Source organism: Mytilus edulis, chromosome 1, assembly GCF_963676685.1.
Source record: "Mytilus edulis chromosome 1, xbMytEdul2.2, whole genome shotgun sequence".
NCBI classification, from domain to species: Eukaryota; Metazoa; Mollusca; class Bivalvia; order Mytilida; family Mytilidae; genus Mytilus; species Mytilus edulis.
Genome location: NC_092344.1, coordinates 46,390,238 through 46,407,228, shown reverse-complemented (window position 1 = coordinate 46,407,228; position 16,991 = coordinate 46,390,238).

Here is a 16,991-nt window from a genome sequence, read left to right as displayed (position 1 = left end):
ATTCAGATTCTTTTTGAAAAATGTGTGTGGCTCTGAAAAGAACCGTTTTTTGAAGAAGTCTGGTGCTTTTCCTCTAGTCATACATCTCAATGTCTGCTGAAGAATCTTCTGAAATAATGTCGACAACTTCACCAAACAGTTCTTGTCTCAGTTCGGCTACGGATTCTGCTTTCTGGTGAGCGTAGTCGTAGTACATGTTGCGCATTCCATCAACAACTGCTATGCGTAGACGTAGCGAGTATCTGAAAGACTTGTTGTTGTCAGTCTTGGCTCTGTTGTACCTCTTTTGAAGTGCGTCTAAAGAGTAGTTCAATTGGACAATCTGTTCACAGGCTCTCTTGAATCGACGTTCGCTCTCAACCAATTTGGTCCTCTTGTTGAGGTTTCTCATTTGTACTTTAGCTTTCATGATTAATAAAGAATATGTAGTAGTTGTTAGCACTATAAGAGTTGAAACAAGTTCTGATGATTCTTTGGAAAGGATTGGTTATATAGCTCTTCTAGTGACACCTGAAATTGAGAAACGTCAGGGTAATGACATCATAGAGTAATTAATTTGAGTTTCTAGTTTAGGCACGAGTCCATTGTCAAAACAGTCTCGTGTCGTGGGCTTGTGTGTATTGTCAAACATCTTTGTCTATTAATCATGATTTATTGTAATCCAATCATGAAGTTGATTAAATCATCTTATAATTTAATAAATATAGTTCGTGTATTGCAATTATTTTTATTTCAACTAAAAAATTATTTCATTTGAAAAATTAATGAAAAATAAACGGAATGAATTATTGCAAGAAAAACGATACACAAAGAAACACGTTTTTTTCTCTCTTCTTTTCTGCCGTCTCTACTTTGTTTTTTTCCCCCTTCTTTCCTTCATTGTAAATTTATGAAGGATTTTATTGCGTTAATTTGTTAGATATCGAAAATAGTTAAGTCTTTTATGAGAGAGGGGATTTTGTTCGAAACATTACTTTCATCATTATTTTATGCCAAGTTCATTGATTTATTTATTTTTCAAACTTGAAAATTAACCCCCAAAAAACACGTTCGAAATTTGAAGCCTGCTACAAAAATAAGGTGTACGCAATTTCTTATAAAATAGCCTGTTGCACTTCAAGATAAGGTGTACGCATTCATTTTTTTATAGAAAAGTTATGGATTTAAGCCTCTTTTTTTTTTTTGGTTTTTTGTTGTTTTTTCTGTTGTTTTTTTTCAGTCGGGAAGGAAAAGGGCTGCAGTTATAATATATGGAAACAGAACTATAGATAAACTAAACTAATGACAACAAATTCAGATTCTTTTTGAAAAATGTGTGTGGCTCTGAAAAGAACCGTTTTTTGAAGAAGTCTGGTGCTTTTCCTCTAGTCATACATCTCAATGTCTGCTGAAGAATCTTCTGAAATAATGTCGACAACTTCACCAAACAGTTCTTGTCTCAGTTCGGCTACGGATTCTGCTTTCTGGTGAGCGTAGTCGTAGTACATGTTGCGCATTCCATCAACAACTGCTATGCGTAGACGTAGCGAGTATCTGAAAGACTTGTTGTTGTCAGTCTTGGCTCTGTTGTACCTCTTTTGAAGTGCGTCTAAAGAGTAGTTCAATTGGACAATCTGTTCACAGGCTCTCTTGAATCGACGTTCGCTCTCAACCAATTTGGTCCTCTTGTTGAGGTTTCTCATTTGTACTTTAGCTTTCATGATTAATAAAGAATATGTAGTAGTTGTTAGCACTATAAGAGTTGAAACAAGTTCTGATGATTCTTTGGAAAGGATTGGTTATATAGCTCTTCTAGTGACACCTGAAATTGAGAAACGTCAGGGTAATGACATCATAGAGTAATTAATTTGAGTTTCTAGTTTAGGCACGAGTCCATTGTCAAAACAGTCTCGTGTCGTGGGCTTGTGTGTATTGTCAAACATCTTTGTCTATTAATCATGATTTATTGTAATCCAATCATGAAGTTGATTAAATCATCTTATAATTTAATAAATATAGTTCGTGTATTGCAATTATTTTTATTTCAACTAAAAAATTATTTCATTTGAAAAATTAATGAAAAATAAACGGAATGAATTATTGCAAGAAAAACGATACACAAAGAAACACGTTTTTTTCTCTCTTCTTTTCTGCCGTCTCTACTTTGTTTTTTTCCCCCTTCTTTCCTTCATTGTAAATTTATGAAGGATTTTATTGCGTTAATTTGTTAGATATCGAAAATAGTTAAGTCTTTTATGAGAGAGGGGATTTTGTTCGAAACATTACTTTCATCATTATTTTATGCCAAGTTCATTGATTTATTTATTTTTCAAACTTGAAAATTAACCCCCAAAAAACACGTTCGAAATTTGAAGCCTGCTACAAAAATAAGGTGTACGCAATTTCTTATAAAATAGCCTGTTGCACTTCAAGATAAGGTGTACGCATTCATTTTTTTATAGAAAAGTTATGGATTTAAGCCTCTTTTTTTTTTTTGGTTTTTTGTTGTTTTTTCTGTTGTTTTTTTTCAGTCGGGAAGGAAAAGGGCTGCAGTTATAATATATGGAAACAGAACTATAGATAAACTAAACTAATGACAACAAATTCAGATTCTTTTTGAAAAATGTGTGTGGCTCTGAAAAGAACCGTTTTTTGAAGAAGTCTGGTGCTTTTCCTCTAGTCATACATCTCAATGTCTGCTGAAGAATCTTCTGAAATAATGTCGACAACTTCACCAAACAGTTCTTGTCTCAGTTCGGCTACGGATTCTGCTTTCTGGTGAGCGTAGTCGTAGTACATGTTGCGCATTCCATCAACAACTGCTATGCGTAGACGTAGCGAGTATCTGAAAGACTTGTTGTTGTCAGTCTTGGCTCTGTTGTACCTCTTTTGAAGTGCGTCTAAAGAGTAGTTCAATTGGACAATCTGTTCACAGGCTCTCTTGAATCGACGTTCGCTCTCAACCAATTTGGTCCTCTTGTTGAGGTTTCTCATTTGTACTTTAGCTTTCATGATTAATAAAGAATATGTAGTAGTTGTTAGCACTATAAGAGTTGAAACAAGTTCTGATGATTCTTTGGAAAGGATTGGTTATATAGCTCTTCTAGTGACACCTGAAATTGAGAAACGTCAGGGTAATGACATCATAGAGTAATTAATTTGAGTTTCTAGTTTAGGCACGAGTCCATTGTCAAAACAGTCTCGTGTCGTGGGCTTGTGTGTATTGTCAAACATCTTTGTCTATTAATCATGATTTATTGTAATCCAATCATGAAGTTGATTAAATCATCTTATAATTTAATAAATATAGTTCGTGTATTGCAATTATTTTTATTTCAACTAAAAAATTATTTCATTTGAAAAATTAATGAAAAATAAACGGAATGAATTATTGCAAGAAAAACGATACACAAAGAAACACGTTTTTTTCTCTCTTCTTTTCTGCCGTCTCTACTTTGTTTTTTTCCCCCTTCTTTCCTTCATTGTAAATTTATGAAGGATTTTATTGCGTTAATTTGTTAGATATCGAAAATAGTTAAGTCTTTTATGAGAGAGGGGATTTTGTTCGAAACATTACTTTCATCATTATTTTATGCCAAGTTCATTGATTTATTTATTTTTCAAACTTGAAAATTAACCCCCAAAAAACACGTTCGAAATTTGAAGCCTGCTACAAAAATAAGGTGTACGCAATTTCTTATAAAATAGCCTGTTGCACTTCAAGATAAGGTGTACGCATTCATTTTTTTATAGAAAAGTTATGGATTTAAGCCTCTTTTTTTTTTTTGGTATTTTTGTTGTTTTTTTTGTTGTTTTTTTTCAGTCGGGAAGGAAAAGGGCTGCAGTTATAATATATGGAAACAGAACTATAGATAAACTAAACTAATGACAACAAATTCAGATTCTTTTTGAAAAATGTGTGTGGCTCTGAAAAGAACCGTTTTTTGAAGAAGTCTGGTGCTTTTCCTCTAGTCATACATCTCAATGTCTGCTGAAGAATCTTCTGAAATAATGTCGACAACTTCACCAAACAGTTCTTGTCTCAGTTCGGCTACGGATTCTGCTTTCTGGTGAGCGTAGTCGTAGTACATGTTGCGCATTCCATCAACAACTGCTATGCGTAGACGTAGCGAGTATCTGAAAGACTTGTTGTTGTCAGTCTTGGCTCTGTTGTACCTCTTTTGAAGTGCGTCTAAAGAGTAGTTCAATTGGACAATCTGTTCACAGGCTCTCTTGAATCGACGTTCGTTCTCAACCAATTTGGTCCTCTTGTTGAGGTTTCTCATTTGTACTTTAGCTTTCATGATTAATAAAGAATATGTAGTAGTTGTTAGCACTATAAGAGTTGAAACAAGTTCTGATGATTCTTTGGAAAGGATTGGTTATATAGCTCTTCTAGTGACACCTGAAATTGAGAAACGTCAGGGTAATGACATCATAGAGTAATTAATTTGAGTTTCTAGTTTAGGCACGAGTCCATTGTCAAAACAGTCTCGTGTCGTGGGCTTGTGTGTATTGTCAAACATCTTTGTCTATTAATCATGATTTATTGTAATCCAATCATGAAGTTGATTAAATCATCTTATAATTTAATAAATATAGTTCGTGTATTGCAATTATTTTTATTTCAACTAAAAAATTATTTCATTTGAAAAATTAATGAAAAATAAACGGAATGAATTATTGCAAGAAAAACGATACACAAAGAAACACGTTTTTTTCTCTCTTCTTTTCTGCCGTCTCTACTTTGTTTTTTTCCCCCTTCTTTCCTTCATTGTAAATTTATGAAGGATTTTATTGCGTTAATTTGTTAGATATCGAAAATAGTTAAGTCTTTTATGAGAGAGGGGATTTTGTTCGAAACATTACTTTCATCATTATTTTATGCCAAGTTCATTGATTTATTTATTTTTCAAACTTGAAAATTAACCCCCAAAAAACACGTTCGAAATTTGAAGCCTGCTACAAAAATAAGGTGTACGCAATTTCTTATAAAATAGCCTGTTGCACTTCAAGATAAGGTGTACGCATTCATTTTTTTATAGAAAAGTTATGGATTTAAGCCTCTTTTTTTTTTTTGGTATTTTTGTTGTTTTTTTTGTTGTTTTTTTTCAGTCGGGAAGGAAAAGGGCTGCAGTTATAATATATGGAAACAGAACTATAGATAAACTAAACTAATGACAACAAATTCAGATTCTTTTTGAAAAATGTGTGTGGCTCTGAAAAGAACCGTTTTTTGAAGAAGTCTGGTGCTTTTCCTCTAGTCATACATCTCAATGTCTGCTGAAGAATCTTCTGAAATAATGTCGACAACTTCACCAAACAGTTCTTGTCTCAGTTCGGCTACGGATTCTGCTTTCTGGTGAGCGTAGTCGTAGTACATGTTGCGCATTCCATCAACAACTGCTATGCGTAGACGTAGCGAGTATCTGAAAGACTTGTTGTTGTCAGTCTTGGCTCTGTTGTACCTCTTTTGAAGTGCGTCTAAAGAGTAGTTCAATTGGACAATCTGTTCACAGGCTCTCTTGAATCGACGTTCGCTCTCAACCAATTTGGTCCTCTTGTTGAGGTTTCTCATTTGTACTTTAGCTTTCATGATTAATAAAGAATATGTAGTAGTTGTTAGCACTATAAGAGTTGAAACAAGTTCTGATGATTCTTTGGAAAGGATTGGTTATATAGCTCTTCTAGTGACACCTGAAATTGAGAAACGTCAGGGTAATGACATCATAGAGTAATTAATTTGAGTTTCTAGTTTAGGCACGAGTCCATTGTCAAAACAGTCTCGTGTCGTGGGCTTGTGTGTATTGTCAAACATCTTTGTCTATTAATCATGATTTATTGTAATCCAATCATGAAGTTGATTAAATCATCTTATAATTTAATAAATATAGTTCGTGTATTGCAATTATTTTTATTTCAACTAAAAAATTATTTCATTTGAAAAATTAATGAAAAATAAACGGAATGAATTATTGCAAGAAAAACGATACACAAAGAAACACGTTTTTTTCTCTCTTCTTTTCTGCCGTCTCTACTTTGTTTTTTTCCCCCTTCTTTCCTTCATTGTAAATTTATGAAGGATTTTATTGCGTTAATTTGTTAGATATCGAAAATAGTTAAGTCTTTTATGAGAGAGGGGATTTTGTTCGAAACATTACTTTCATCATTATTTTATGCCAAGTTCATTGATTTATTTATTTTTCAAACTTGAAAATTAACCCCCAAAAAACACGTTCGAAATTTGAAGCCTGCTACAAAAATAAGGTGTACGCAATTTCTTATAAAATAGCCTGTTGCACTTCAAGATAAGGTGTACGCATTCATTTTTTTATAGAAAAGTTATGGATTTAAGCCTCTTTTTTTTTTTTGGTATTTTTGTTGTTTTTTTTGTTGTTTTTTTTCAGTCGGGAAGGAAAAGGGCTGCAGTTATAATATATGGAAACAGAACTATAGATAAACTAAACTAATGACAACAAATTCAGATTCTTTTTGAAAAATGTGTGTGGCTCTGAAAAGAACCGTTTTTTGAAGAAGTCTGGTGCTTTTCCTCTAGTCATACATCTCAATGTCTGCTGAAGAATCTTCTGAAATAATGTCGACAACTTCACCAAACAGTTCTTGTCTCAGTTCGGCTACGGATTCTGCTTTCTGGTGAGCGTAGTCGTAGTACATGTTGCGCATTCCATCAACAACTGCTATGCGTAGACGTAGCGAGTATCTGAAAGACTTGTTGTTGTCAGTCTTGGCTCTGTTGTACCTCTTTTGAAGTGCGTCTAAAGAGTAGTTCAATTGGACAATCTGTTCACAGGCTCTCTTGAATCGACGTTCGCTCTCAACCAATTTGGTCCTCTTGTTGAGGTTTCTCATTTGTACTTTAGCTTTCATGATTAATAAAGAATATGTAGTAGTTGTTAGCACTATAAGAGTTGAAACAAGTTCTGATGATTCTTTGGAAAGGATTGGTTATATAGCTCTTCTAGTGACACCTGAAATTGAGAAACGTCAGGGTAATGACATCATAGAGTAATTAATTTGAGTTTCTAGTTTAGGCACGAGTCCATTGTCAAAACAGTCTCGTGTCGTGGGCTTGTGTGTATTGTCAAACATCTTTGTCTATTAATCATGATTTATTGTAATCCAATCATGAAGTTGATTAAATCATCTTATAATTTAATAAATATAGTTCGTGTATTGCAATTATTTTTATTTCAACTAAAAAATTATTTCATTTGAAAAATTAATGAAAAATAAACGGAATGAATTATTGCAAGAAAAACGATACACAAAGAAACACGTTTTTTTCTCTCTTCTTTTCTGCCGTCTCTACTTTGTTTTTTTTCCCCTTCTTTCCTTCATTGTAAATTTATGAAGGATTTTATTGCGTTAATTTGTTAGATATCGAAAATAGTTAAGTCTTTTATGAGAGAGGGGATTTTGTTCGAAACATTACTTTCATCATTATTTTATGCCAAGTTCATTGATTTATTTATTTTTCAAACTTGAAAATTAACCCCCAAAAAACACGTTCGAAATTTGAAGCCTGCTACAAAAATAAGGTGTACGCAATTTCTTATAAAATAGCCTGTTGCACTTCAAGATAAGGTGTACGCATTCATTTTTTTATAGAAAAGTTATGGATTTAAGCCTCTTTTTTTTTTTTGGTATTTTTGTTGTTTTTTTTGTTGTTTTTTTTCAGTCGGGAAGGAAAAGGGCTGCAGTTATAATATATGGAAACAGAACTATAGATAAACTAAACTAATGACAACAAATTCAGATTCTTTTTGAAAAATGTGTGTGGCTCTGAAAAGAACCGTTTTTTGAAGAAGTCTGGTGCTTTTCCTCTAGTCATACATCTCAATGTCTGCTGAAGAATCTTCTGAAATAATGTCGACAACTTCACCAAACAGTTCTTGTCTCAGTTCGGCTACGGATTCTGCTTTCTGGTGAGCGTAGTCGTAGTACATGTTGCGCATTCCATCAACAACTGCTATGCGTAGACGTAGCGAGTATCTGAAAGACTTGTTGTTGTCAGTCTTGGCTCTGTTGTACCTCTTTTGAAGTGCGTCTAAAGAGTAGTTCAATTGGACAATCTGTTCACAGGCTCTCTTGAATCGACGTTCGCTCTCAACCAATTTGGTCCTCTTGTTGAGGTTTCTCATTTGTACTTTAGCTTTCATGATTAATAAAGAATATGTAGTAGTTGTTAGCACTATAAGAGTTGAAACAAGTTCTGATGATTCTTTGGAAAGGATTGGTTATATAGCTCTTCTAGTGACACCTGAAATTGAGAAACGTCAGGGTAATGACATCATAGAGTAATTAATTTGAGTTTCTAGTTTAGGCACGAGTCCATTGTCAAAACAGTCTCGTGTCGTGGGCTTGTGTGTATTGTCAAACATCTTTGTCTATTAATCATGATTTATTGTAATCCAATCATGAAGTTGATTAAATCATCTTATAATTTAATAAATATAGTTCGTGTATTGCAATTATTTTTATTTCAACTAAAAAATTATTTCATTTGAAAAATTAATGAAAAATAAACGGAATGAATTATTGCAAGAAAAACGATACACAAAGAAACACGTTTTTTTCTCTCTTCTTTTCTGCCGTCTCTACTTTGTTTTTTTCCCCCTTCTTTCCTTCATTGTAAATTTATGAAGGATTTTATTGCGTTAATTTGTTAGATATCGAAAATAGTTAAGTCTTTTATGAGAGAGGGGATTTTGTTCGAAACATTACTTTCATCATTATTTTATGCCAAGTTCATTGATTTATTTATTTTTCAAACTTGAAAATTAACCCCCAAAAAACACGTTCGAAATTTGAAGCCTGCTACAAAAATAAGGTGTACGCAATTTCTTATAAAATAGCCTGTTGCACTTCAAGATAAGGTGTACGCATTCATTTTTTTATAGAAAAGTTATGGATTTAAGCCTCTTTTTTTTTTTTGGTATTTTTGTTGTTTTTTTTGTTGTTTTTTTTCAGTCGGGAAGGAAAAGGGCTGCAGTTATAATATATGGAAACAGAACTATAGATAAACTAAACTAATGACAACAAATTCAGATTCTTTTTGAAAAATGTGTGTGGCTCTGAAAAGAACCGTTTTTTGAAGAAGTCTGGTGCTTTTCCTCTAGTCATACATCTCAATGTCTGCTGAAGAATCTTCTGAAATAATGTCGACAACTTCACCAAACAGTTCTTGTCTCAGTTCGGCTACGGATTCTGCTTTCTGGTGAGCGTAGTCGTAGTACATGTTGCGCATTCCATCAACAACTGCTATGCGTAGACGTAGCGAGTATCTGAAAGACTTGTTGTTGTCAGTCTTGGCTCTGTTGTACCTCTTTTGAAGTGCGTCTAAAGAGTAGTTCAATTGGACAATCTGTTCACAGGCTCTCTTGAATCGACGTTCGCTCTCAACCAATTTGGTCCTCTTGTTGAGGTTTCTCATTTGTACTTTAGCTTTCATGATTAATAAAGAATATGTAGTAGTTGTTAGCACTATAAGAGTTGAAACAAGTTCTGATGATTCTTTGGAAAGGATTGGTTATATAGCTCTTCTAGTGACACCTGAAATTGAGAAACGTCAGGGTAATGACATCATAGAGTAATTAATTTGAGTTTCTAGTTTAGGCACGAGTCCATTGTCAAAACAGTCTCGTGTCGTGGGCTTGTGTGTATTGTCAAACATCTTTGTCTATTAATCATGATTTATTGTAATCCAATCATGAAGTTGATTAAATCATCTTATAATTTAATAAATATAGTTCGTGTATTGCAATTATTTTTATTTCAACTAAAAAATTATTTCATTTGAAAAATTAATGAAAAATAAACGGAATGAATTATTGCAAGAAAAACGATACACAAAGAAACACGTTTTTTTCTCTCTTCTTTTCTGCCGTCTCTACTTTGTTTTTTTTCCCCTTCTTTCCTTCATTGTAAATTTATGAAGGATTTTATTGCGTTAATTTGTTAGATATCGAAAATAGTTAAGTCTTTTATGAGAGAGGGGATTTTGTTCGAAACATTACTTTCATCATTATTTTATGCCAAGTTCATTGATTTATTTATTTTTCAAACTTGAAAATTAACCCCCAAAAAACACGTTCGAAATTTGAAGCCTGCTACAAAAATAAGGTGTACGCAATTTCTTATAAAATAGCCTGTTGCACTTCAAGATAAGGTGTACGCATTCATTTTTTTATAGAAAAGTTATGGATTTAAGCCTCTTTTTTTTTTTTGGTATTTTTGTTGTTTTTTTTGTTGTTTTTTTTCAGTCGGGAAGGAAAAGGGCTGCAGTTATAATATATGGAAACAGAACTATAGATAAACTAAACTAATGACAACAAATTCAGATTCTTTTTGAAAAATGTGTGTGGCTCTGAAAAGAACCGTTTTTTGAAGAAGTCTGGTGCTTTTCCTCTAGTCATACATCTCAATGTCTGCTGAAGAATCTTCTGAAATAATGTCGACAACTTCACCAAACAGTTCTTGTCTCAGTTCGGCTACGGATTCTGCTTTCTGGTGAGCGTAGTCGTAGTACATGTTGCGCATTCCATCAACAACTGCTATGCGTAGACGTAGCGAGTATCTGAAAGACTTGTTGTTGTCAGTCTTGGCTCTGTTGTACCTCTTTTGAAGTGCGTCTAAAGAGTAGTTCAATTGGACAATCTGTTCACAGGCTCTCTTGAATCGACGTTCGCTCTCAACCAATTTGGTCCTCTTGTTGAGGTTTCTCATTTGTACTTTAGCTTTCATGATTAATAAAGAATATGTAGTAGTTGTTAGCACTATAAGAGTTGAAACAAGTTCTGATGATTCTTTGGAAAGGATTGGTTATATAGCTCTTCTAGTGACACCTGAAATTGAGAAACGTCAGGGTAATGACATCATAGAGTAATTAATTTGAGTTTCTAGTTTAGGCACGAGTCCATTGTCAAAACAGTCTCGTGTCGTGGGCTTGTGTGTATTGTCAAACATCTTTGTCTATTAATCATGATTTATTGTAATCCAATCATGAAGTTGATTAAATCATCTTATAATTTAATAAATATAGTTCGTGTATTGCAATTATTTTTATTTCAACTAAAAAATTATTTCATTTGAAAAATTAATGAAAAATAAACGGAATGAATTATTGAAAGAAAAACGATACACAAAGAAACACGTTTTTTTCTCTCTTCTTTTCTGCCGTCTCTACTTTGTTTTTTTTCCCCTTCTTTCCTTCATTGTAAATTTATGAAGGATTTTATTGCGTTAATTTGTTAGATATCGAAAATAGTTAAGTCTTTTATGAGAGAGGGGATTTTGTTCGAAACATTACTTTCATCATTATTTTATGCCAAGTTCATTGATTTATTTATTTTTCAAACTTGAAAATTAACCCCCAAAAAACACGTTCGAAATTTGAAGCCTGCTACAAAAATAAGGTGTACGCAATTTCTTATAAAATAGCCTGTTGCACTTCAAGATAAGGTGTACGCATTCATTTTTTTATAGAAAAGTTATGGATTTAAGCCTCTTTTTTTTTTTTGGTATTTTTGTTGTTTTTTTTGTTGTTTTTTTTCAGTCGGGAAGGAAAAGGGCTGCAGTTATAATATATGGAAACAGAACTATAGATAAACTAAACTAATGACAACAAATTCAGATTCTTTTTGAAAAATGTGTGTGGCTCTGAAAAGAACCGTTTTTTGAAGAAGTCTGGTGCTTTTCCTCTAGTCATACATCTCAATGTCTGCTGAAGAATCTTCTGAAATAATGTCGACAACTTCACCAAACAGTTCTTGTCTCAGTTCGGCTACGGATTCTGCTTTCTGGTGAGCGTAGTCGTAGTACATGTTGCGCATTCCATCAACAACTGCTATGCGTAGACGTAGCGAGTATCTGAAAGACTTGTTGTTGTCAGTCTTGGCTCTGTTGTACCTCTTTTGAAGTGCGTCTAAAGAGTAGTTCAATTGGACAATCTGTTCACAGGCTCTCTTGAATCGACGTTCGCTCTCAACCAATTTGGTCCTCTTGTTGAGGTTTCTCATTTGTACTTTAGCTTTCATGATTAATAAAGAATATGTAGTAGTTGTTAGCACTATAAGAGTTGAAACAAGTTCTGATGATTCTTTGGAAAGGATTGGTTATATAGCTCTTCTAGTGACACCTGAAATTGAGAAACGTCAGGGTAATGACATCATAGAGTAATTAATTTGAGTTTCTAGTTTAGGCACGAGTCCATTGTCAAAACAGTCTCGTGTCGTGGGCTTGTGTGTATTGTCAAACATCTTTGTCTATTAATCATGATTTATTGTAATCCAATCATGAAGTTGATTAAATCATCTTATAATTTAATAAATATAGTTCGTGTATTGCAATTATTTTTATTTCAACTAAAAAATTATTTCATTTGAAAAATTAATGAAAAATAAACGGAATGAATTATTGCAAGAAAAACGATACACAAAGAAACACGTTTTTTTCTCTCTTCTTTTCTGCCGTCTCTACTTTGTTTTTTTCCCCCTTCTTTCCTTCATTGTAAATTTATGAAGGATTTTATTGCGTTAATTTGTTAGATATCGAAAATAGTTAAGTCTTTTATGAGAGAGGGGATTTTGTTCGAAACATTACTTTCATCATTATTTTATGCCAAGTTCATTGATTTATTTATTTTTCAAACTTGAAAATTAACCCCCAAAAAACACGTTCGAAATTTGAAGCCTGCTACAAAAATAAGGTGTACGCAATTTCTTATAAAATAGCCTGTTGCACTTCAAGATAAGGTGTACGCATTCATTTTTTTATAGAAAAGTTATGGATTTAAGCCTCTTTTTTTTTTTTGGTATTTTTGTTGTTTTTTTTGTTGTTTTTTTTCAGTCGGGAAGGAAAAGGGCTGCAGTTATAATATATGGAAACAGAACTATAGATAAACTAAACTAATGACAACAAATTCAGATTCTTTTTGAAAAATGTGTGTGGCTCTGAAAAGAACCGTTTTTTGAAGAAGTCTGGTGCTTTTCCTCTAGTCATACATCTCAATGTCTGCTGAAGAATCTTCTGAAATAATGTCGACAACTTCACCAAACAGTTCTTGTCTCAGTTCGGCTACGGATTCTGCTTTCTGGTGAGCGTAGTCGTAGTACATGTTGCGCATTCCATCAACAACTGCTATGCGTAGACGTAGCGAGTATCTGAAAGACTTGTTGTTGTCAGTCTTGGCTCTGTTGTACCTCTTTTGAAGTGCGTCTAAAGAGTAGTTCAATTGGACAATCTGTTCACAGGCTCTCTTGAATCGACGTTCGCTCTCAACCAATTTGGTCCTCTTGTTGAGGTTTCTCATTTGTACTTTAGCTTTCATGATTAATAAAGAATATGTAGTAGTTGTTAGCACTATAAGAGTTGAAACAAGTTCTGATGATTCTTTGGAAAGGATTGGTTATATAGCTCTTCTAGTGACACCTGAAATTGAGAAACGTCAGGGTAATGACATCATAGAGTAATTAATTTGAGTTTCTAGTTTAGGCACGAGTCCATTGTCAAAACAGTCTCGTGTCGTGGGCTTGTGTGTATTGTCAAACATCTTTGTCTATTAATCATGATTTATTGTAATCCAATCATGAAGTTGATTAAATCATCTTATAATTTAATAAATATAGTTCGTGTATTGCAATTATTTTTATTTCAACTAAAAAATTATTTCATTTGAAAAATTAATGAAAAATAAACGGAATGAATTATTGCAAGAAAAACGATACACAAAGAAACACGTTTTTTTCTCTCTTCTTTTCTGCCGTCTCTACTTTGTTTTTTCCCCCTTCTTTCCTTCATTGTAAATTTATGAAGGATTTTATTGCGTTAATTTGTTAGATATCGAAAATAGTTAAGTCTTTTATGAGAGAGGGGATTTTGTTCGAAACATTACTTTCATCATTATTTTATGCCAAGTTCATTGATTTATTTATTTTTCAAACTTGAAAATTAACCCCCAAAAAACACGTTCGAAATTTGAAGCCTGCTACAAAAATAAGGTGTACGCAATTTCTTATAAAATAGCCTGTTGCACTTCAAGATAAGGTGTACGCATTCATTTTTTTATAGAAAAGTTATGGATTTAAGCCTCTTTTTTTTTTTTGGTATTTTTGTTGTTTTTTTTGTTGTTTTTTTTCAGTCGGGAAGGAAAAGGGCTGCAGTTATAATATATGGAAACAGAACTATAGATAAACTAAACTAATGACAACAAATTCAGATTCTTTTTGAAAAATGTGTGTGGCTCTGAAAAGAACCGTTTTTTGAAGAAGTCTGGTGCTTTTCCTCTAGTCATACATCTCAATGTCTGCTGAAGAATCTTCTGAAATAATGTCGACAACTTCACCAAACAGTTCTTGTCTCAGTTCGGCTACGGATTCTGCTTTCTGGTGAGCGTAGTCGTAGTACATGTTGCGCATTCCATCAACAACTGCTATGCGTAGACGTAGCGAGTATCTGAAAGACTTGTTGTTGTCAGTCTTGGCTCTGTTGTACCTCTTTTGAAGTGCGTCTAAAGAGTAGTTCAATTGGACAATCTGTTCACAGGCTCTCTTGAATCGACGTTCGCTCTCAACCAATTTGGTCCTCTTGTTGAGGTTTCTCATTTGTACTTTAGCTTTCATGATTAATAAAGAATATGTAGTAGTTGTTAGCACTATAAGAGTTGAAACAAGTTCTGATGATTCTTTGGAAAGGATTGGTTATATAGCTCTTCTAGTGACACCTGAAATTGAGAAACGTCAGGGTAATGACATCATAGAGTAATTAATTTGAGTTTCTAGTTTAGGCACGAGTCCATTGTCAAAACAGTCTCGTGTCGTGGGCTTGTGTGTATTGTCAAACATCTTTGTCTATTAATCATGATTTATTGTAATCCAATCATGAAGTTGATTAAATCATCTTATAATTTAATAAATATAGTTCGTGTATTGCAATTATTTTTATTTCAACTAAAAAATTATTTCATTTGAAAAATTAATGAAAAATAAACGGAATGAATTATTGCAAGAAAAACGATACACAAAGAAACACGTTTTTTTCTCTCTTCTTTTCTGCCGTCTCTACTTTGTTTTTTTCCCCCTTCTTTCCTTCATTGTAAATTTATGAAGGATTTTATTGCGTTAATTTGTTAGATATCGAAAATAGTTAAGTCTTTTATGAGAGAGGGGATTTTGTTCGAAACATTACTTTCATCATTATTTTATGCCAAGTTCATTGATTTATTTATTTTTCAAACTTGAAAATTAACCCCCAAAAAACACGTTCGAAATTTGAAGCCTGCTACAAAAATAAGGTGTACGCAATTTCTTATAAAATAGCCTGTTGCACTTCAAGATAAGGTGTACGCATTCATTTTTTTATAGAAAAGTTATGGATTTAAGCCTCTTTTTTTTTGTTGGTATTTTTGTTGTTTTTTTTGTTGTTTTTTTTCAGTCGGGAAGGAAAAGGGCTGCAGTTATAATATATGGAAACAGAACTATAGATAAACTAAACTAATGACAACAAATTCAGATTCTTTTTGAAAAATGTGTGTGGCTCTGAAAAGAACCGTTTTTTGAAGAAGTCTGGTGCTTTTCCTCTAGTCATACATCTCAATGTCTGCTGAAGAATCTTCTGAAATAATGTCGACAACTTCACCAAACAGTTCTTGTCTCAGTTCGGCTACGGATTCTGCTTTCTGGTGAGCGTAGTCGTAGTACATGTTGCGCATTCCATCAACAACTGCTATGCGTAGACGTAGCGAGTATCTGAAAGACTTGTTGTTGTCAGTCTTGGCTCTGTTGTACCTCTTTTGAAGTGCGTCTAAAGAGTAGTTCAATTGGACAATCTGTTCACAGGCTCTCTTGAATCGACGTTCGCTCTCAACCAATTTGGTCCTCTTGTTGAGGTTTCTCATTTGTACTTTAGCTTTCATGATTAATAAAGAATATGTAGTAGTTGTTAGCACTATAAGAGTTGAAACAAGTTCTGATGATTCTTTGGAAAGGATTGGTTATATAGCTCTTCTAGTGACACCTGAAATTGAGAAACGTCAGGGTAATGACATCATAGAGTAATTAATTTGAGTTTCTAGTTTAGGCACGAGTCCATTGTCAAAACAGTCTCGTGTCGTGGGCTTGTGTGTATTGTCAAACATCTTTGTCTATTAATCATGATTTATTGTAATCCAATCATGAAGTTGATTAAATCATCTTATAATTTAATAAATATAGTTCGTGTATTGCAATTATTTTTATTTCAACTAAAAAATTATTTCATTTGAAAAATTAATGAAAAATAAACGGAATGAATTATTGCAAGAAAAACGATACACAAAGAAACACGTTTTTTTCTCTCTTCTTTTCTGCCGTCTCTACTTTGTTTTTTTCCCCCTTCTTTCCTTCATTGTAAATTTATGAAGGATTTTATTGCGTTAATTTGTTAGATATCGAAAATAGTTAAGTCTTTTATGAGAGAGGGGATTTTGTTCGAAACATTACTTTCATCATTATTTTATGCCAAGTTCATTGATTTATTTATTTTTCAAACTTGAAAATTAACCCCCAAAAAACACGTTCGAAATTTGAAGCCTGCTACAAAAATAAGGTGTACGCAATTTCTTATAAAATAGCCTGTTGCACTTCAAGATAAGGTGTACGCATTCATTTTTTTATAGAAAAGTTATGGATTTAAGCCTCTTTTTTTTTTTTGGTATTTTTGTTGTTTTTTTTGTTGTTTTTTTTCAGTCGGGAAGGAAAAGGGCTGCAGTTATAATATATGGAAACAGAACTATAGATAAACTAAACTAATGACAACAAATTCAGATTCTTTTTGAAAAATGTGTGTGGCTCTGAAAAGAACCGTTTTTTGAAGAAGTCTGGTGCTTTTCCTCTAGTCATACATCTCAATGTCTGCTGAAGAATCTTCTGAAATAATGTCGACAACTTCACCAAACAGTTCTTGTCTCAGTTCGGCTACGGATTCTGCTTTCTGGTGAGCGTAGTCGTAGTACATGT